The following is a 23,209-nucleotide window of genomic DNA, read 5'->3' as shown; positions in this document are numbered from 1 at the left end:
AAACTGTAATTAAATGTTTCCCTTTAGTCATGGAAATACTGACAGTGAGAATTTCAGAAGTACAAACATGAATAAAAACATGAAAAGTTGATCTCCTCTCTTCACCATAATTTATCAAACACTCATCTTTCTAATTTCAAATCAAAAATTTCTGTTAAAATAAATAGATTAGAAATCTGTGAGGAAGTTCCTCAATACAATTTGAAAGTAAAAAGAAGAAGAGAAGATGAAGTTGTTAATTTGTTGGGTGTTTTTTATTGTTGTTTTTGGCTTGCTATTTCTTTTTCCAATTAAATAAACGTTTTGGTTGAATTATTCCTGGTTAATAAATAATTTAATATCTTTACATGAGCTTTGATTTTGAAGATGCAATAAATCTGGGATACAATAATAACTATCAAGTTTGATTTTTATTTCAGTTTAGTGACAGTTCAAATATGGGACAAATCAAGAAGAAACTCAAAGTTCAGATTGTAAAGCATATAGCATCTTTTAAGAATCGTTAAATCTTTAGGCATATTTCTCATTAAAGACAAGCAGATCACTAATAGTACAAATATATTCTTTTTACATAACCCAAGTAATATTTACATTAAAGTGATCTAATAACATTTTTTGATGCCCAATACCCTGCAATTATCACAGAATTTGTGACCTTTGGACTTGAATTGGGTCAATCTACTCCAGTGTGTTTGTCCCATTTATCTGTGATTCTTCTGTGCTGGCATGTGTTTTCACTTGGTCTTAGTGTGATGCTGAGTTTGTATTCTAGCACAAACTAACATTATACATGACAGTGGGCAAGAAAAACACAACTTGAGAGACAGAGAGATTACATAAAACATGGAAAGATAGAGTAGGAATGTTGTCTTAGGTCTCCAGCTGGAGTTAAGCAGAACAAATTATCAATCTTGGCTTTCCAAGGCACAGTTCTATTAAATACTTTTTGAGACATCACCTAATTTGGTTCAACAGAAGCAAAATTTAACAAACAAAACTGAAAAATAGAGCCACCACTGAAGATTGTAATTTTGAAGAGCCCAAAGCAGTGATCTACATAGAAGATGGTAACTTGAATAAGTTGTTTTTTTTTTTTTAATTGGGTCAGCTAAAGGCAAAATACCAGATTTAGAAATACAATCATAATATCCATTACCGTACTGAATTTGTTAATAAGCGTATAAAAACATTCTGGGAAGTACTCCCAGCCAAGGCTCAGCAGAATTTGAAAACAAGTCATGGTCATCTCCTGAATAAAATATGTTACTCTGGCAAAATGACTTTTGCTTATTTTATTTATCTTATGAAGATCTACACTACAGTTTGCTTGTTTGTTTGTTTGTTTTTAATGTACAGATTTTTTCACATTTTTCAATTAAGACAGTTCTGATTACAAAAGTTATAAGCATGAATCATGGTTAAGATGGTAGTCCAAAAGGTTTTTATGCTGTGAGTTCCAGCTGCAGAGTGTCAGTGTTGTTGTCAATAAAAACAGGAAAAAAGTTAAAGAGTGGACCACAGATTTAGAAATTAAATGAATTGGATTAAATTGGAGCAATCTTGAAGAATGGATATGGAGACATAACAAGCCTAAAATCTGAATTGCAAATAACTGGGATGAAAGTTGGAAGTCTTTTCTTAGGATCAGAAAGTCTTCCTTTAACATAATTATTATTTAAGATCACTTCCTCCTTGAGCCTTTTTCCCCACTCCCCCATCCCTCACCCTCTCCTCCCGAACACACACACACAAAAAAAAAAAGAGAGAAGGGAACAAATTGGCAGTGCATAAGATATTTAGAGAATATAGTGATTAATGATGAAAGTTGTCCATAGAAATATAGAAATTAAAAAAAAAAAAAAAAAAAAAGATTAAAAAAAGATTGAGTAAGAATGTTGAAAATCAGCAGAGAGGACCAGGGGTAAGAAGGAGCATGAGTTAGAAGATAGCATTAGGGGCATATCATGCACTGAAACTATTGTATGAAAAAGACAGGAACTGGTTTTGAAAGTAGTTCAGATCAATTTGGCAAAAGAAATTTGATACAACAGCTATAATCAGCATGGCCTAAACTCAAAGTCATGGAATCCCTGAGGTTCGGGGATAAACCTAAAAGGGAATGGCTTATAAGAAAACTTTTGAATTTTGAAGATCAAGAAAAATTAAGAAGGTCCAAACAAACAGATAGAACTGAACTCTGCAATAGTAGAAATGAGGCTCAATTTAGATTTAAAGAGAGTAGATTTAGAATAAAGAGAGTAGATTTAGATTAAATGTTAGAAATAAATTCATTACTCAGAGTTTAGTAAAGCACTGGAACTGACTGCCGAGAGAGGCTGTGTGTACCCCCTCCACAGAAGCATTCAAGACCAAGTTGATAGTTGGCCCACCTTTCATTATATTATGATTCTATGATAACAGGACTCAGGAACATTTATGATTCTATGATAACAGGACTCAGGAACAATTAAATACACGTGTTTGAGTGTGAGCACAGGAGGCTATGAAATGATTTACATGAAATATTATTCTAATAAAAAAAAAAATCCTATTTTTAGCACAGATTGATAAAAGAAGAGCTGGTATAAGGCTGCAATGTCATAGCTACTGAGCTGTATTTAAACAAAGCATAGAGAAACATAGCTATGGTAACTGTAAGAGGATTCCTCTGAGAGTGGACTTTCTGCTGACCTGAAGCACCCAACTCATTACTGATTAATACTAAGTGCTTTCTCTCTTCAGTGTGTCTAGGTAGAACTATACTTTAACGAAACATCATAATTAAGTTTTGTTGTTTGCTTCTCCCTCCCTGCTCATAGAAACAAAACAAAACACTGAAGTACATGTGTCGTTTTGTGTTCCACAGATATCCATGTGATGGACATTAAGAGAGCATGTAAAAGAAAAAGGGGTTAACAGATATCTGACTGAGATCATTATTCTGTAATACATTTTGTAATCAGTGAACTAGCACAAAAAATATAAAAAAAACTTTTTATCTGCATGTGTCATTATGGAAAAAAATGTTACTGTACTATGCAGTTTTATGGGTCAGCTTCCAACTTCAAACACACACCTCCACATTTCTTGAAAATTTTCAACACAACCACAAAGCCATATGTTTAGAGATTCGCAGAAGTACTCAAGTGGAATTAGAATGTGATCCTTATTAGGATCAACTATGTGAAACAATTTATGTTCATTGTGGCTAAACACCATATGGTAATAAATTTGAACACAGGTAAGACTATATGACTAGATAGTTCTGTATATTGGTATGCAACAAATCTCACACTGAGAGTATACTTACAGCATGTTTACACTGTCTCTCCATCTTCTGGTTACAAAATAATGACTTTTCACAACTTATTCTCTGAGGTAGCAAGAGTAATCATTCATGCAAGGAAGCCATTACTTGTGTGAGGGTGAAGTCTGCAAACCACCTTCCCTCCATTAACTTCTGTCTAGTCTAGCAAGACTAGACAGTCCATGAAAAGCATCACCAAATTAAAACACTTTAGTAGAAAATTTAATAGAAAAAAAAATAAAATCAGCTTAAATATATTTGCAGTAAGTATAATTTCCTCCCGTGAACAGTCTAAAGGCTGTATTGCATTCTGAGTATATGTAAAATGTCATATTCCCAGGAGAAAATAAATAGAAATGCAAGAACTGCTAAGCTAGTCAGATGAAATGGGTATATAACTCAAAAAGCTGTCTGAAGTAATGTCCAGTAATCGCTGTTCTGGGAAAAAGTATGAGAATTAGACAGCCTGAGAGTAGCCATTTCCTGGTACAGCACTTTAGCTTTCATCTAGTCATAATTACAGTCTCTTTTGTTTGTTCAATTACAAAACTAGATGTCTTAATTAAAAGGAAGAAAAAAAATCTTTTTTTTTTTTTTTAATTGAACATGTTTTCTGAACATAGTATTATTATTAAGAAAAGTTTTATATTTAGTCTCCCTCAGAATAGGTGGAATTTTTCATCTTTTGAAATTCCATTTCATTTTCAAATCATTCTGACACAGGCATACTGACAGTGAAATGGAAGAGCATTATTCACTGAGCTCTGCTTCCTGTCATTCAGTTGGAAAAAAGTATGCAGCCCAGTTAGAGCCTATGTTTTTGAGAAAATCTCAAAATCAAAAAGCACATGGAAATAGGAGAAAGTGATATTTCTAACATAAATACAAAATCTTCCCTTCCCAAGAAAATGTAAACATTAGAAGATTGCCAATAATTTCTATTTTGTTTCTTCTAATTAAAATATTTTACTCCTGTAAATTAATATCATGTGACAGTGAACAAAAGAACATAAGTCAAATTCTCTGGTTGTATTTCCAGCTTAATATATGAAAGATGTCAATCACTTCCATAAAAGAATATTATTCCTAAAGTTCTAGCTGTGTAAAAAAAAATTCTGATAGGATATATTTACAGCTCTGTACAGCCTCTGGATACCAGTGAGACATAGGCAATCATAAGTATATATTTATAGTGATGAATCATTCTGTTTGTTCAAAAGAAAATAGTTACACAAATTTCAGATCAAATGAAAAAGTAACATGAGTTGAAGGCACTTAATTGAACAAATTGGAAAAACAATCCCTCAGCCCAGGAATGGATGAAGGCACCTTAGGAGTTTGAATTGTATTGGTTTAGAAGTTTGTTTTTAATGTGGCAAATAACTCCAAGTGCCAAATTTAACTTCAGACATCTACATGCAGCTCCTTTGCTTTCCTAACTTGGAGACGATTTTTTCTATATCCTGCCATGTTCTTTACTATGCCCTACGGTTAAAAATAAATAAATAAGTAAAGACAAACAGAACTCTGATGAATGCATCAGAGTCCTGTATGTGGACTCCAGCTTTCAAGGGTCAAATCAGAAGAAAAAATATCCTGTAACAGAAACAGCCCACAGTGTACTATTCCCGTGGTACATTTAGACATCCATATTCCCACCTAATGTATTTTAATGTCCACCAACTGGATATCAAAATTTAGAAAAGAATAAAGTTCATTGGATTAGGGTTACTGAAAGACTTCCACAATGTTCAGAAACTGTTCTTAAGTATAACAAGTGCTATTCGAAGTTTTACAGAGACTTCATCATTACCAGATAGCAGGAAAATAATTATCAAGTTTAAATTAAAAACTATATAAATATTTTCATCATCTACTTATTAACTGATCTTTATTCAATTACATCTTGCCTTTTAGTAAAGGCACTAAATTTCTACTTAATAATTACAAGTTCTGGCAGACTGACAAGTAAAGGGTACTTATTCCAAGAAAGCTACTAGCTCTTTCAACAGGCAGTATTTTCAGAAGGTTCAGTTTTCGCACCAAATTTTAGTCAACTGTTAATTATCAAAGTACAGTAAAAAACAACAATTCAAATAATTAAATTTCTAAAAGGTCATCCAAACAAAAATTTCATATACAGTAGACTTCTTCTTTGTATCCCATTATATTTGAGACTGATAAATATGAATAGAAAAGACGTACTTAGAATAAAATGCTCTTTAGCAAAATCTGCTTTGATAGAACAAGGAGAAATGGTTTCAAACTAATGAAGAAAGCAAGATTGGACATAAGAATTATTTTTTTTTATGATAAGGATGCTGAAGCACAGTAACATTGTCCAGAGAGGTGGTGGATGCCCTGTTCCCAGAGACCTTCAAGGTCAGTCTGGACACAGCTCTGTGCAACTTGGTCTAGATGTAGGCATCTTTGTTCATTGCAGGAAAGTTGTACTAGATGACCTTTAAGGGTCCCTTCCAATTCAAGCAATTCAAACAATTCTACAAAATCTGGCAAGATAAACCTTTCCCAGAGTTCTTAAAGTGCACACTTCTGTCCCAAGGCTTTTATCTCCAGGATTTTGTTTTCAAGTTCCTTATTTTAGGTTACCTCATTGGTGTATTCCTACCTTCAGTGTTAATTTACAGGAATAATGATATTGAAAATATTAAAGTAAGAGACCTAATAGCAGTTGACAGTGCACAAGCCTGGACATCAGCTGTAAAGTGTAATCTCAATTATACCATGGATTTGATGTTCTCTAAGACATAGGAGCAGTCCAATACTTCAAATATCACTTTTTACATAAAGTTAATGGCTCAAATAATTCCGTGAAGAATAATTGATGTAGGTCATTGCCAGAGATGTGATGTCAGTAATTTGTTATTCTGAATTTTAGTAAAACGTTGCAGTTCAAATTATTTCAGAGGCTTAGAAGACAAAGTGGTAAAGAGAAGTGTACCACAAGGGTCCATCTTGGGTCCAGTACTCCTTAACATCTTTAGCAGTGACCATCAGATGGTAGGATTCAGTCCACCCTCAGCAAGTTTGCTGGTGAAACCAAGCTGAACAGTGCAGTTGATACAGCACAAGGAAGTGATGTTATCCAGAGTGACCTTTATAAACTTGAAAGGTGGGCCTTTGTGAACATAATTAGGTTCAGCAAGGCCAAGTGCAAGGTTTTACACATGGATTGAGGCAATCCTAGCTATATACAGACTGAGAGAAGAACTCTGCTGAGAAGAAATTAGGAATCCTGGTTGATGAAAAACTTAACATGAGCAAGCAGCATGTGCTTGCAGCCTGGAAGGCCAATGGTATCCTGGGTTCCATCAGAAGAGGGGTGGGCAGCAGGGACATGGAGGTGATTGCCCCCTTCTATCCTGTTCTCAGCTGGATTCCAAGTCTAAGACCCCCAGCACAGGAAAGGTGGAACTTTTGGAGAGGGTCCAGAAGAGGGCCATGAAGATGATTTAAGGGCTGGAGCACCTCTCCTATGAAGATAGGCTGAAGGAACAGAGCTTGTTCAGCCTGGAAAAGAGAAGGCTGTGAGGAAACTTCATTGCAACCTTCCAATATTTAAAGATAGTTAATAAACATGAGGGAAAACAACTTTTTACATGGGTAGATAGTGATAGGACAAGGAGGAATGGTTTTAAACTAAAGGAAGAGAGATTTAGATTAGACATCAGGGGGAAATTTTTACCCAGAGAGTAATGAGGTTGCCCAGAGAGGTTGTGAATGCTGCATCCCTGGACATGCTTAAGGCCCTGGGCAATCTGATCTAGTAGTAGTAGATCTAGTGGTTGGCAACCCTGTCTGTGTCAGGGGGGTTGGAACTTAATGATCCTTCTGATCTCTTGCAACCTAGCCATTTTATGATTCTATGACGGCATATACCCAACAAGCTCCTCATGACTTTACCTTCTGAAATACTTCATTCTCATATTTCTTTACAGTGAACCAAATAGTAATCCAGAAGAGTGACGGAGCATACTGCCATACACACAATTGAAAGCCATTTTGGAACTGTGAGGTGGAGTGATGAAGTACAATTAAACAATTGTTATTTTCTTTATACCGCATTGATCACTTCACTAAATGGATATTTTGTGTTTGGTCAGCCACAAAAAAAAAAAAAAAAAAAAAAAAAAAAAAAGCTTGATTTTAGCATGGTAGCTTTCTATGCAAAGGGCGTTACTTTTTTAGTGATAATGAATGACATGCTAGTGTCTGAAGTGTAGGGTTGTTTTTCTTTTTTACATTTTCAAACAATTTTTCAATTAACATTTTGACAATCGTCAAGTTTATAGTTTAATGTAGCTTCTACAGCAAATATTCTAGCAATTACTTAAGTAGTATGATTTATTATCAACTGAAACTCTAGTCATTCTCAGATTTTTTATATCTTGCTTGCTGGCATTCACTTCTGGAAGATAATTCATTCACTTCAGCCGGATTGAGTGACTTTTTTCCTCTCTTCATTTATTTGCAGCCAAGGCCCTCAAGTAGTTTTCATTCCAAACTTTATTCTAGCATATTTCTTTTTCCCCTTTTGTCATTTTTTTTTTCATTTGGTTGTTGATTTTTTTTCATTTCTTTTTTTTTTTTTTTTTTTTTCTTCAAATCTTTTACTTTATTTGACTCAATTTTTTTAAATTAGTTTTTCCACTGTTACGTATTCATGGCCACTAAAAAGCATTACATCCTCATATTTCAAAGCACTGGAAAATCATGATTTCAAACAGTTTCTGAGATTAGGAGACATCAACAGCAGAATTCTACAAACAAGCTCCTATCTCTAGTTTGGCATTCACATATTTTGGCAGAAAGTTAATATAATTTATGCCAGCAGCAGGCATTATTTTTTTTCCCAGCCATGGGATCCACTGTAATATGACATCTGCAGTCTCTATTCCCCATCCAACCGTTTCACTCAACCTCAAACAGAGCTATAAGACCTGTTCTGGTAAAATCCAAAAAAGCAGTTTCCATCTTCAAGTACACAGCATAACATCTCAGTCACATAGTTGCTCTTAGACTTCTCAGCATTATCCACCTACTTTCCCAACAGACGTCTATTCTATTAGCTTGATTGTCTTATACTTACTCCCAGTCCAGAACAGGATGTGTAGGCAGGAAAACTGGTGACTCTTACCTGTGAGAATGATTCATCCAGGAGATGGTTTTTTAGCCCAGATCTCATGGTTCTGTATTACAACCAGAAAACTAATCTGCCAATTTTCACCTTCACAGAACTTTTTATGAATTTCATAGCCGCCTATGTGACAGATGCTGCAGTTTCCCTGGCTCCATCTGTTTCTCTTACTGAATTTGACACCCACTAGTGATAAAAGGTGTCAGGTTTCTCATCAGAGAAGCCTTCCTTACCACAGTACTATGCAGAAGTCAAATGGGATGAAGTAATCTGAAAACTTTCTTATTCTGATGCACAGAGAAATTCTTGCACACATGAACCGCCTTTTCTGAAGGCAAACTTCAAAATTAATTCTTTTTCTACAGAACTGGTGGGTGAGTAGTAATGAATTTTTTCTCTTTGTGGCCTTGCCAGTAGCAAGTGGAACTGCATATAATACTAGGACATGTCAAGGTAATGAGTTATTCATTGCAGATCAGATTATCTGATAAATTTGACCTTTTTTAAAAAAATAAATTATTCAAATATGCATTATATGAACAGATCTAACTTCAGGTACAAGTGTTCTATAAATTTTATTCTTCCTCCTATTTTGAGGAGTTCAGTTTAATAACTCCATATTTGAAAGACAGGAGTGAAGCCATGTGTCACACTTTAAACATCGGAAATTAAAATACCTGGCTCTACCGATGTGAAGCAAAATACTCCAATTAAAAAAACAAACAAACAAAACAAAAACAAACAAACAAACAAAAAAAAAAAACAGTGGATAAAACACTCATTGAAGTATTTGAGAGATTACAGCTGTTACATTATTTTATTACTGATTAGTATCAATATGGACTAGATCCAGGAAGGGACTGTTACCAAATACCACCTATTGCATCAACTGCAATAAGCTGAGTTCAAATAGGTAAGGTGTTGCAGCTAGCTGAAAGCAAGAGGGAGACTATCATTCAATCTAAACATTGTAAAAGGACAAAGAGAAAAAAATAATGGAAGTTTTTCCAAAGGAGTAGAGAGAGAAAGGTAATGAATGTGGAAATAAAAGATTTATATTCTGAATTAGCAAAGCAACTTAAGCATCTGTTTGCAGCTTGCTCAAAAATGTTTAATCAGAAAAGTAAACTGCAAGCAACTTAACAAGGAATTTTTTTCCATGTTCTTTCTAAGTATCATAAACTTTTGCTTATGAAACAGATTGTTTACAAAAAAATCCACAAAAAAACAGGAGCCGTCTGTTGGGGAACTGTTCATAGAATGTTCATAGCATTCATATAATAACTCAGGTTGGAACATACCTTAAAGATCATCCAGCTCCAACCCTCTGCCATGGACAGGGTTGCCAATAACTAGATCATGTTGCCCAGCATCCCACCCAACCTTGCCTTAAATGCCTCCAGAGATGGGGTATCTACAGCTTCTCTGGGCAATCTGTTCCAGTACCTCACCACTCTCATAGTAAAGAATATCTTCCTAACATCTACCCTACATTGTCCCTCTTTTAGTTTAAAGACATTCCTCCTTGTTCATCACTATGTAAGTCTCTTTCATACCTACAGGCTCCCTTTAAGTACTGGGAAGACACAATGAGGTCTACCCAAAGCCTTCTCTTCTCTTAGATGAAGAAGCCCAGCTTCCCCAGTCTTTCTTCATGGAAGACATGTTCTGGCCCTGTGACTGTATTTTTGGCACTTGTCTGGACCTAATCCAGCACTGGGATATTTCTTATACTATTTGTACACTGAATATTTCTTGTACTGTTAACAGAGATATAAAAAAAGGATTGTCTGAATTGTTTTCTGTTTAAAAAGGAAGATAATCAAATAGTCTTGGCCCAAATTGTTCTTGCATTAAGTTTTCTGTAACCTTGGGAACATGTTATTAATGTAAATATTTAATATATTTTTTTAGTTAGGCTAAAATCAAATGCTTTTTGGCAATGTAATTATATAAAATTGATAATTTTTAATATTACTTTCTGCCATAGAAAAATCACATAATGAATATTTCAGAATTTAAAACTGTTCAAGTAAAAAAAAAAAGTATTTTAAACTTAATAAATTCTATAGATTAATTCTTAGTTCCAATATTTATGTGTTTTGGTTTTTTTGATTTACATTTTCAGTTCTACACCCTAAAAGAAATATACATAGGCATGATAAACTACATTTATGCATATGCTCACATTTTAATTCAGTATAAAATGCAGCTAATTCTTCAACTGAAAGTTTTGATTGAATATTATTTAAGAAGAAAATAAAATTATTTTAAGAGGGGGGAAATAATCCACATTTCAAGATTATTTCTATCCTTATATCTTACACAGCAATAAGATAAAATTTATTTAATCATTTACAAAATATCCACCTTTATCAAACTTTTAAGTTTTAGATATTATAAAGTTTTCATACCAACAAATGAAAGTAATATTAATGAATAAGCTTGTTAGGCAATATTGGCTTCTTGCTGATGCCAAATGGAGAGATGAAACTAAAATATCACAATCGTTTCAATTTACTTTATGGATCAGGATTTCTGACAGATGTGTTATTACTAGTATATAAAGTTCTTTCAGTCTTCTGTCCTTGGTTGTTTTCTTACAATGTCCTGGAATGTAGAGACTGCATTTCCTCCAAACAAGTTATACTGTATAAGGAAAAATACAGACTTCAATATCCAGTGAAAGGACTAAAATATATAGTGAAAACAATATGCACAAGACAGGAAATTCTGTTGAAAAGAAAAAAAGATATAGTTTTACTTTGGGGTTGTTCAACTACTGAGAAAGACTGCCCAAAGAAGAGAAGATAGCATTTTGGTCCTTGGAGATTTATGGGCTAAGATCCCTACTATATTATTCAAGTCAATTATTTTGCATTTTAAAACCTACAGACACAGAGAATAGGCTATTTCCCTGCAAAATTGTATGACATATTCAACTGTGATTATTTCTCCTCTTTTATCAAGACTTAACAATTCACTCGTTTCAGGTCTCCTTCCTGACTTTGTCTTTTCTTTACTTCCTGTTACTATGTTCTGGAATGTGTCCAGTTAGGGGACTGCAGTGAAAAGATTTTGTTTCTAACCAATAATTGTCTAAAATATGTACATATTTATGTACTAAACAAAAATGTCTTGTTTTGTTTTTTTTTTTCCCCTCACAATCATATGACATTATTGATGGGTGATGAATTTTAGAATTAATGTATTTAGACAGTCATGTCACAATTTGTAGATGCAGATTATTCTTACTTAATGTAGTACCTTGCATGTTTCCTTACAAATACATTTCTTTTTCTTTTCAAGCATTTCTCCAGTTTGTAGTGATCAGTTTGAATTATACTCTTGCTCGCCAAAGTACTTGTAACTCTTCCAGTTTACTATCGTGAAACAAATGTACTTCCAATTATTGCTAGAAAAGAAATAGCATCAGAACAGAAATCTGCACAACCTAGCTTCATGAAATCTTTAACAGCAAACTATGTTTAACTATGTTTTCTGGTGCTCTTTATAACAGTTTTACCTGTAGTGTGTTCAGCTACTTTGATTATGATGTCAACTAAACCATGCTTAGAACAAAACATACTTTAGAACAATAAAGGAAAACAACATATTTCAATTTTCTTCAAGGAATAGTTGGAAATGGTATTGATTTAACACGATTGGTGTTAACAAGTGTATGTTAGCTACTACTTACTCCCTTATCTTCTAAATACTTACAAAGAGACTTATTTTTATTCCAAAGCCCAAAACTCAGTCTATGTGTTTCATTTTACCAGTTCAGGCTAGCTAATACATCTTTTTACCAGTTCTCTTTTTTCTTCTCTTTTTACCAGTATTTTTGTTCTTCTTCATTTCCTAAAAAGTAACTATTAACTAGCCTGAAGTTTTTTCAGCCAGTTTAATAGAGGTGAAACTGACTTGAATTCTAGCTTATCTAAGAAGATTTTAACCTATTTTTTTCTACTATATCTAGAATTTTCACCATTACACAATCAGGGTCAACTGTTATGCTACTGTTAATTAAGAGAAAAAACTATAAAAGACAATGTCACTTCTTGTATTCTCAGAGGTTTTTCTGATAAGATTTCCCACTTGATTACTGAATTATTGACTAATTTTTCTCATTCCTAATGCAGTGACTTAAAGTTTTTTTAAACTTCTTGCAAGCTATAACTTCCAAGTTACAAATGAATTCCTATTTTTCACCTCCTGGAGAAAAACTTCAGATTTCAGACTTATGTAGTGCTCCATTAAAATCAGTGAAAGGAGACATATATAGTCCATAACAACATTGCCATCTCACTTAATTTTACCTATTGTTAAAGGCTACTTTAGGGTAGTTACATATGTTCTCTCAGCAAAAATAAATAAATAAAAATAGATAAATAAATGAGAAGTAGATTGAAATGAGGAGAAAAACTTATGACACATCCTATCCTATCCTATATTGGTATTTGAGATGGGAAAGATTAATTGTTCTTTGGAAGCGCTCATCAATGTTGCCAGTCACAAATTGTGCTCATCACACCCACAGCATAGTTCTAAACTGCACCAAATGCTGGAGATCCAGATCCAATGTTTAATTTCTGTGCTAGCAGGGTAACATATGAAAATATCTTAAACTGCATTACAAATATTAGTTAACTTAGGTCACAGTATCTCTGTGAAAGGAGGAAATAAAGACTGAAGAACCCATCTGTTCTACTTCATAAAACAATGCTACTCAGCACTTAAAGAAATGCTTTACAATTAACTAAACGTATAGATAAAATAGACTACAAGAGATAATCAGAAAATGAACAGAAAGAAATGAGAAAGTCCTAAGAGAAAATGTAGATAAGATTCAAATTTTAACTGCTCCATTCTGAAAAATGTAGTATATTATTTCTAATGACAAACTACTTTGGAGGTTTTGTTTTTCTGCTGCTTTTTCAACTATGTACTTTTGGTACTGTATAGGCATTTAGCATCTTCTAAAAAAAATAATAATAAATTGTTCTAATCGCTGTGTTTCTACAGTTATTAATTCCATGTCATTAATTAATTAAATAAGTTAGAAATTAATTGCTTTGGTGAACTTGTCTTTTTAGTTCATGTGGATATGGGAAGATGCCAATAACCATACCACCAGAATACATTTTTTGCCATGCCTGCACAGCCTTTAGGGAATCCTCATGCTTCAGAGATCATATTCTGATTTTCAGAAACAAAGAAACAGTAAAGCAAGAGATTTTTGTCTGACAACACTATTTCTGAATGCTCACTGTTAAAAATACCCATGACAAGTAATTTCCTAAGTGGGTAAATTGCAAAGTGTTGCATACTGCAAAATCAATGCTTCTCAGCTGTAGGACAATGAATTTGCTGATAAATACTATGATGAAGAACTAATTTGCTCAGGCAGCTGTTTTATTTGAGCTTATCTGCTGCATTTGTCTATTTTGCTTATTAATGATGCTTCTGTAGCATTCATGTTAGGGAATTTGGTATTTATAACAGAAATACATAAAAATCACATAAATTCCAAATCTCATACAAGGACATGAATAAAATAATTCACAGGAGAGACTTCTGCTTATGCACTCAACATGTTCAAATCCCTTCTCCACCAGCTATCTGAGTCCAAGAAGGGCTGGTGGTAGGGTAGGTTGAGCATCTGATATTGTTAAGAACACAACTTGGGCTATAGGATGTCTTAGAAAAGAAGACTATAGTCATTATGAATAGAAAGACAGTTTAGTTCAAATCCACAGCAAAATCACTGACATCTTCACAAAAATGTTGGAAAATGAAGAGAAGGAAAAATCTTGATGTAACCTCCTGAACTTCATTCTCAGGTGAAAAGGATAGAATGGTACATATTATCTGAGAGTGGCGTCATGATGTACAATATATTCCTAGTTTCTTTACAAGGAGACATTTTGCAACTTGTTCTAGCTTCCCTCCTTGCCTGCGCAACATAGTTTCCACTGGTGACATATCACTCCTGCAGGAGGCAGAAAGTAGGCACCTCCAGAAGTGCACAGTGCATTCACTACATGCACACACTTGTGTATTAGCACAAAACATTGGGGAGTATCCTGAATCACTGTAGCTAAATACGCTAGAACTCATAAGTCAAAACTTTCAATTTCCAGCTCTGTAAAATTAGGTGATAAAACTTTTATGTTTCTGATATGTTCTACAAGGCTCAATTAATATTCGTAAAGTATTTTGAGATACTGTGATTTAAACAAAAGTTCCTATGTATTTTTACTAAGTGCTATTTTATCACCAAGCTTTATTTTATCTCAGTGAATTTTCTTAAATTTTATGTATGATAAGTCTTTTACGGTCTGAGCACAAAATCAAAATGAAAAAGATCAAATATAATAAACTTTTTAAAAGTATAAAATCTAGTGGGTGTTTAGAAAATCACGTGATGGCAGAATTTAGACTCTTCGGTTTGAAACTGATAAACATACGTACAGATTTTTAGAAGGAGGCTTGATAATGCAAGAAAAAAGAAAAACAAAACACAACAAAATTATCAAACCCAAACAAATGGAAAACACAGTTAAGTGATCTTCGTGCTGCAGTGGTGGGTATGAAATGGTATGTGTCTGTCCACCCACTATTGTACAGGCACTCGAGATACTAGTCATGAAACTATTTTTAACAGCATGAGTTTGGTCTTTTAGCCACCCACATTTGTCATTTAGGTTCTCACCTGTCAACGATGTAATTCACACCTTTGCTTATAGCCCTGACCCAAAGCCAAGAATAATATGAAACTAACAGCAATTTTTTTATTTCCTTATTTCACCTTAAGATTTATTGGCACCCGTATTTTTACAGCAATGTTTACATTAAATTATTTCTCCAACAAATTTATAAAGAAAACCTAGGCTTCTGAGAGAGAGGAAAAAAAAAAAAAAAAACCCACGGATTATATTTGAAATATTCCTTTGGAAGTGAACTGACTAAACTATGAATTTAGTTGCAGATTAACAGAGAGAAAGCCATTTTTATTATTAATGTTGTTTATAGCATCATTCCTGTTTTGCACTGATTCTGCTTGGATACCTCTCAAAATGCTGTTCCACTCTAAAGAGTGTCCACCCACCTTTCAGTGCTTTGTAACTATCAGGAACTTTTGTTCACGGTCTAAATTAATTTTCTAGCCAACTGATCTGTTTACCAAATCTTTAGAAAGCTTTTATATTCAGCAAGATAGATATCATTTTCATAGATGCTCACCTATCTTTCAAGTCTTTCAACTGAATCCATTAACATAAGGCTAGCAAATTTACACAAACAGTTCACTATGACAAAGTTCTGCTAGGAAAGAATGCCACTTGAAGTTTCCAAATTAATCTTTTGAAGCTTATCCTATTTTTGATCTCTCTAACAACCATATTCACAGCATATAGTATCATAAAAAATCATTTATGTTATCCAGAATTGTCTTAAGTTAGGATTCTTCCATTAATTAATTTTTGAACAGGGACAGCAGCTAGTAGTAGCTAGTAGTCTGAGAACTGCTACTGGTCAACAAAGCTAAATCAAGACATTCAAAGATGATTCTCAGACCACATATGAGGTTTCCAAATGATTATATATTACGTACTGCCATAGACAACAAATCTGACACTTGGCTAAAAAAAAAAATAAATCAGTAACTCTTGGAACAGAGTTAAAAAAAAAAAATCTTGCTTTTAAAATTCAATCAGGCGGTATCTACCATAAATTGAATTAGTCCACTAGTCTGTAATTCCATTGATTCTATCACTATCGCTATTAAGAAAACTATGTCTTGTTTCTATTGTAAGTGCATGCAGTTTCAAATTCCAGCCATAGGCAAAAAGCCCCAGTGAATTGTAATTATGTTAAATGTAGCAATCAGCTATGAGCATGCTAGTATATCTCAAAGGAGTTAATTCAGGTGTTCCAAGTGAATATGTACGATCTTCATTTTTGCTGAGTACATGCGCAGCATGTGTAGAACAGTTACATTTATCTCATTAATTTCTCTTGCTATAAAACATTTTTAGCAGACTCTAGATTCTTTTTAAGTTACTATGAAGATATGGATTGTGACTACCTTATTCTGTTTCAGAAAAGCACATTGATCTCTGGATTCATAGCCTGTACTATGGGCTGATAGCCTTCACAATGGGTTGGAGGCTCTACTGCTCATTTAAATAGATACATAATTATTAAATATATTTTCCCTCCTGTCCAATGTGTTCTAAGATGAATTCAAGTTTTTATGATCACCTTTCAAATTACACAAGACATCTTACCACCCCGAGAATTGAGTGACATTTATGAGAAACAACTATTTAGCTATGTTACTTCGTGAAGAAACAACTCAGTTGCTATCTTGCAATTGTCAGACACATCATAGCTTTAAGAGTAGACAGCAATACATCACAACATCAAAGTATTTCTGATAACGCATATGCAGCCATTGAAGAACAACATTTACCAACAACAGCACAAGTACTTTGTCAATCATTGCACTCAGAGTCATCCACAAATCTTAATGGTTCCATGTCAACAACGTTCCTTCAGAAAGGAGGTATAAAGATTTGCTGTCACCATAAAAACATTTTCGCATGAATTACAAGCTATGTGCTTGCTTACCAGTCATTTCCTGTTGTCAAGTGATTAGAAGACCATGTCCTTTAAGTCTGATATTTGAAATATGAATACAGGAGTGAATAGGCCTAGAGGGGGTACACAAATAACATGGATGTAACATGTTCCATCCATGATGGTTTAGGATGTGGAACTATACATGTTTATGGCAGAGGTAACATAGTGTCAGTGAAATACAAGAGCTTCAGTACCTCTGATGTCTGATATTTTGGGCTTTTAATAGTAAGAAGCAAATTCAAAACCCCACTGGAAAAGTGAAAATTGCCAATCACAAAACGACCTATTTCTAATATTGACAGTGATAAGAGACTGAAATAATATGTTACATTTTATTTCTTCAAAAGCCTTACCTCATCTATCACATGATCTTATTCACATCTAAGGACAGCACAAGAGAGCTGCAGTCAAAGCCTCACGAAAATATTTCCAAAAAGTATTTTAAAGATTCCTGCTTACTGTATAAATGGGAGACCTAATAATATACAATTATCTATACAAATATAGCTATTGACTTTCATCCCCTCCAAGCCTATTAATTACCTCTCAGCTTTCAAATGCCTCACAGCTTCCCACACCTTACAATCTCTATATAGCACATTGCAGCATGTATGTTCATCTCCTTCGGCACTTTCGTCATCTTCACTCTGCAGCTCCCAGCCTGCTGCTACTGTGATTTCTGTGGGAAAATATTTATCTTCCTTCATGGTCTGTCTCCACTAGGGATACAATCACACAGTCAATAACTTAATTCAAGAAATTTTGACTAGAATAACATCTACTCTAAGCTGGTCAAGAAGGATCCTTCTAAGGTCATTTAGACAAGTAATTTTCTTACTATGGATATACTAAATTAGCTTGGATTACCTATTGGCAATGTCTTTTCCTACTGACATGAGACAAACACCGGATGAGGGGGTCAAAGCTAAATGTACATCAGTAAAAAAAAAAAAAAAAGCTAACAAAAATCAGGAGATTGGCCTTTATCTGGCCTGAGCCTGACTTGTATTGCACAACTTTAGTACTCCATTATACAAAATCTTGTGCCTGCCAAACAGGATGGGTGCACCCAAACTGCAGGTGGGAAGGTACCTGACATAGGCTGTCCTCTCAATATTGTCAAGAAGGTAATAGTAGTGCTGAGAAAAAAGTGGTATATACTTCCCAGGACATATACTTATAGCCGTACACTGGACAATCACATACCAGAGGTAAGACCCACATTCTGGTTTTCTGTGATTTACCAGTATAAATTAAGTATTTTTAAGTAGCTTTTAAAGAAATAAAAGTGAACCAAATTAATACAGAGCTCATTGCTGAATGTATTCCTTCCTCTCTGTCTCAGAGTTGTAAGAATTATTGTAAAAGAAACAATTTTTTTAACACGTGAAAATAGAAGTTATTGAAACCCCACTAACCAATTCACACACACTGCTAAATACATAATTTACAGAGCACTGAGCCCAAAGCTATATACTTGGATATTGTCTACTCTAGAATAACCTTTTCCAGTGCAATTGCATCAGTTATCAATATTGTTACTGATAATAGCACAACTCTTTAATGTAGACATAGTTTCAGCAGCAAGCAATGCTAAACATATTTTTTCACACCCAGGGCAAAAATAAGAAATTTCCTCTTATAGATGACTGTAAGGACAGGAAACAGTAGATATAGTTGCCTTTTACTGGTTTCAGGTCAACTAAGAAAGACAGTGGCGACAATTCACTAAAAAAGAGGAAACAACTGACTCCTTTCCAAAGAAAAAAGTACTCTAGAAACTCACAAAGGAGACAATATCTAAATAGAGATACTTCCCCTTTGGTTTCCAGCCCTTAAATGAAGTTAGGGAGGGGTAGACCTTGGGTGAACTGCTCACACCTGTGCTCTCAGGACTGGCTATGCCCATTCACCAGCTGCTCAGTCAGTGGTTCAGGCTATGACCTAACAGTTTCTGCACAATAGTTAAGCAGAAGTAGGCTGTTTGATTTTATGTAAGAGTTCTTACTTGAAAAATTAGTTCTAAGATAGTTATGAAAGGGTCATTTGAGATATACCAAAATTTATCGTTATTTATGTATTAGAATAAAAATAGTTTTAGATTTTTTTTTCTTTTATACAACTACTGTTTGAACCTTTTTTCCATTCCTTCTGATATATTTATAAATCCTTTTTCTGAATAATTGTTATGAAAATGATATTGTCTGATTAACAGCAGAATAACTTCAGAATAACCAAGCAGCTCATTCTGTAATCACAGAAATAGTCTTTCGATGTGCAACGGAGATATTTGCGTAAATAAAGACTTGTAGACTAAGTTCCTAAATTTGTATGTATAGTATGTTAAAGTATAATAAAATTAAATTACAAATGAGTTACTGATTAAGTGTCCTTTGAAGTGCAATAAAATTTTGCATTGAACTGGAGCTTCTTACTGCTGCTGTGATAAATAAGCATTCAGCACTGGAGGCTTTGGTAGGCACGCAGATTGTGGGATCTGCCTTATCTCACTTTTTGATAGAAAATGGCTTTCAGAATTACATACCATCTGAAAAGATATCTAGGGAGACCAAACTTCAGTCTAGCTCCCCAGTACGCTGCAACTATGGCTTTGAAGATGGATATTTCAAGGATTTGAGGGGATGAATTATCTTCTTACACAAATTAGAGGAAGCTGGCCAAGCCATCCGACCCATAGAAACAACAGGCTCTTGTCAGGACACCTAAGTTACAGTTAGTTACAAAGAAAACTAGTAAGGAAGGAAAACTCCAAGGAGATTTGGATGCTGTTGTGAAAATGTCCCAACATAAAAGTATAAGATACGTAATGAAGACCTTGATGCGGTGCTGGAGGTGGTGCTGTCAGTGGTAGATCTAGTTAAGCACAGATATTCTTCAGTCATTTTTCTATTCTATCAGCTTTCTCAATCCAAATCTATTTTCTGCTCTGAAAATAGTCCCCTACTCCTCCTCTGAGACAGAGCATATCTCTTGTTTTATCCCACTCCAAAGTAGCTTTCTTTCCCCTCTCATCTAATCAAAGGTATGAAGGAATGGTTTTCCCAGCCCTCTTTCATCATTTGGCATCTTTCCTTGGTTTCCAGCTGGAACAGACTTTGGGAAGTATGCTTGAAGAGAAGAAGGAATTGAAGTGTGCTTCATTCTTCTTAGCCCCTGCCTTCTCCTGCTGGCTGAGTATCTGTCTCACACTACTTAGTTCCCAGCTAAGAAAATATGGGTCAGTTGTTCAAGTGGTGCTTATGTCTGTATTTAACTTAAACCTGTAGAGTTCTTATGTTTGTAGCCTTAAACTGTGAATCTGATTGGATCCTGTATTCAGAGCACGCAACGTTTTATGCAAACAAATGAAAAAATGTCCTTTGTTTCTGATCTCAGTTTGTACATAATAAGAATAATTAAAATAATAACAATCCAGTGAATTATGAAACCAATCAGAAAAACAATTAATTGAATATTAATCTCATATTAACAGAAGAAACCCTGTTTCAATGGCCTAATGATAAGAATAATATCTGTATAATAGAAAGTATATATGCATGAATTAAGCTATAATTTTCTTCAGATTTTGATTATAATCCTTCTGCTTCAAGAATATAATTAAAGCTACTTGAAATATATAACTGTGATTGTGGTTGGAAAGGAGAGCACTATGCACACAAAAACTTACAAGGTTCTTAAGTAAGTATCTGACTCAAGGCCTTTCATTATCATTTCAGAGCCTGACAGCAGTTTTTTTGGTATTTAGATCATGCTGCAAAAGTTGAAATATTTACTTGGTTCACTTCAGGATGTTAGAGCAGATCACTCCTTGGATTGCACTAATGCTGCAAGATATATATATTTGTACACAAATAAAATCACACCTCAGAAAGGATTGTGCTTGCTGAAAGGATGACTTGCTGAAGAGGTTCTAGTCCTTCAGAAATGACTTCTATTATTGTGGAGCCCTGAGGTGTTAAAGGACTGCTCCCCAAGGCTAGCAGGAGTTAGCACTTTGCTAGTTTTTAGCAGGAAAATGTAGGAGGGGAAGATTCAAAAATGATCTTTTTTCTATGACTGATAAGTGCTTTGCACTCCCAAAATTCAAGCAAGGTTAAAGTTACAGTGAAGGCTACTCAATATCTCACCTTACATTTTACACTTTAATCTCACACCACTCCATCTTGAGATTGACATGAGTACAAGTAGGGTTAAACTTTGCTGCTGAAATGGTGATTTCCTGCTAATGTTCACCTTACCTCTTACAGAAGTGGCCAATCTCAAAGCTGGCAAAATCCAGATAAAATGCTGTTTGTTGACCACTACAGCTGGCCACCAATGTAGCAAGGTGAAGGGCCAGCTGTAAAGTCATGACCTTCAGAAGCTGCTTCATGCAGACACCGCTGTCTGAACTACGGGGACAGCACTCTTGGAGGAAAAGGTAATGCAGAGTGCTCCAAGCAACTTCAGCCAAGTTTAATGATCATATGTTCATGAGTGAAAGCCTTCAATCACTCTGAATATCTTTTCGATTTTTTGTTCCTATTACCTCATTTACACCCTAAACCATTTTCTCTTCCCTGCTCCAAAACCTCTTGCACAAGCAATTTCACTGCTGTTTCCACTTTCAGGCTTAGCAGAGACCACAAAATTTACTCTATGTTATTTAGCACCTCAAGCTAGACAGCAACTTGGCCACAGAAAGAAACAGTGTTTTATTCACCATTAAGAACAGACACCTCTTAAACTGTTCACAGTGCATTTTTATTAAACAAAAGGCATATTATTGGCTTAGAGCCATTTTACATAAATATTTCTTGGTCAAGATCTAATAATGTAAAACATCCTGAATAACACTGAAAGAATCATATAACATGATTTGTATGTCAGATCACATAAAAATGAGAAATTTAAAGTTGATTAGTTGGAAATCATTGCACTGTATGAACTGAATATTGCTGAAATCTATAAAAATCTTACATGAATACATAAGCAGAAGTTCTGATATATATTCCAGATGTATCATTTTAGTCTTGTTTCTTGGTGTAGTGAGGATTATGCTATCATACTCTGCCCTACAAATAACTTTTGAAGTCACTCACCAGTATCCGCCAATTTTATAAAAAATTTAATGTTTCAAACCTCATACAATAGTAAGAATTTATATAGAGGAAAGAGTTCCAAATTACTGTGTCCCCTGAGGAAAGTGCAAATACAACTTATTCCTCTACCTCCCTTTAGAGGAATCAGACATCTGGCCATTTCGCATCTGTATATTTGCAAGCAATCATCACAAATGTAACATCAAACCATCTACAACAAGTAATAAAAGCTGCATAACTGAAAGGAAGAGGGAGGGAAATATCATTTGTGGCAAGAAGAAAGGGAAAAAAATCACAGGATAAAATTTGCAGAAAAGACAGCTTCATTGCTTCCACTTTCTGTTGAATAACTTTTCCTTCAAAGACTAAATCTTTTGGTGTTGTTAAAGCCCATCAGCATCTTTCCTTTCTAAAATAAGGAAATAAGCCTTGTATTTACATGCTAGTGAACAGAAACAACAAAATACATACATTAGAGATGTTTTTTTCTTATTTTTCCCCAACTATGCTGTAAGTACTATTGCTATGAGTATTGGGAAAATTTAAGTATATGAAATAACACAATCTTAACATTGCAAACCAAGATGAGGTCCAAGATGTAGTACATGGATACAGTGAAACAGGATTTGAAGTTGGTTGAATTTGGTTGGCTTCATGATTGGAATCATGATTTCTTTGAATAAAATATCAGGTTAGCCAACTAAAATATGTAATATTTTCCCCATGAATATTGAGAAAAGACAAACATTTTTAATGTTTCAAAAACAAATCAGGTTTGGGATACTTCCACAAATCGCTCTTGAAGTGATAACAAAATTTCAGTGGCACTGGTACTTAATTGCTTTCTATATTCACTAAAAAGTATTAGGTATTTCACAGAATCACAGAATTGTAGGGGTTGGAAGGGACCTCCAGAGATCATCGAGTCCAACCCCCCTGCCAAAGCATTTCATATGCAATAGCTGATCTCCTCTATCTCCACTCTCAGTAAAAGCT

This window comes from Tympanuchus pallidicinctus, unplaced genomic scaffold (assembly GCF_026119805.1).
Source record: "Tympanuchus pallidicinctus isolate F22 unplaced genomic scaffold, pur_lepc_1.0 scaffold1, whole genome shotgun sequence".
Classification (NCBI taxonomy): domain Eukaryota; kingdom Metazoa; phylum Chordata; class Aves; order Galliformes; family Phasianidae; genus Tympanuchus; species Tympanuchus pallidicinctus.
This window is presented reverse-complemented; position numbering follows the sequence as displayed.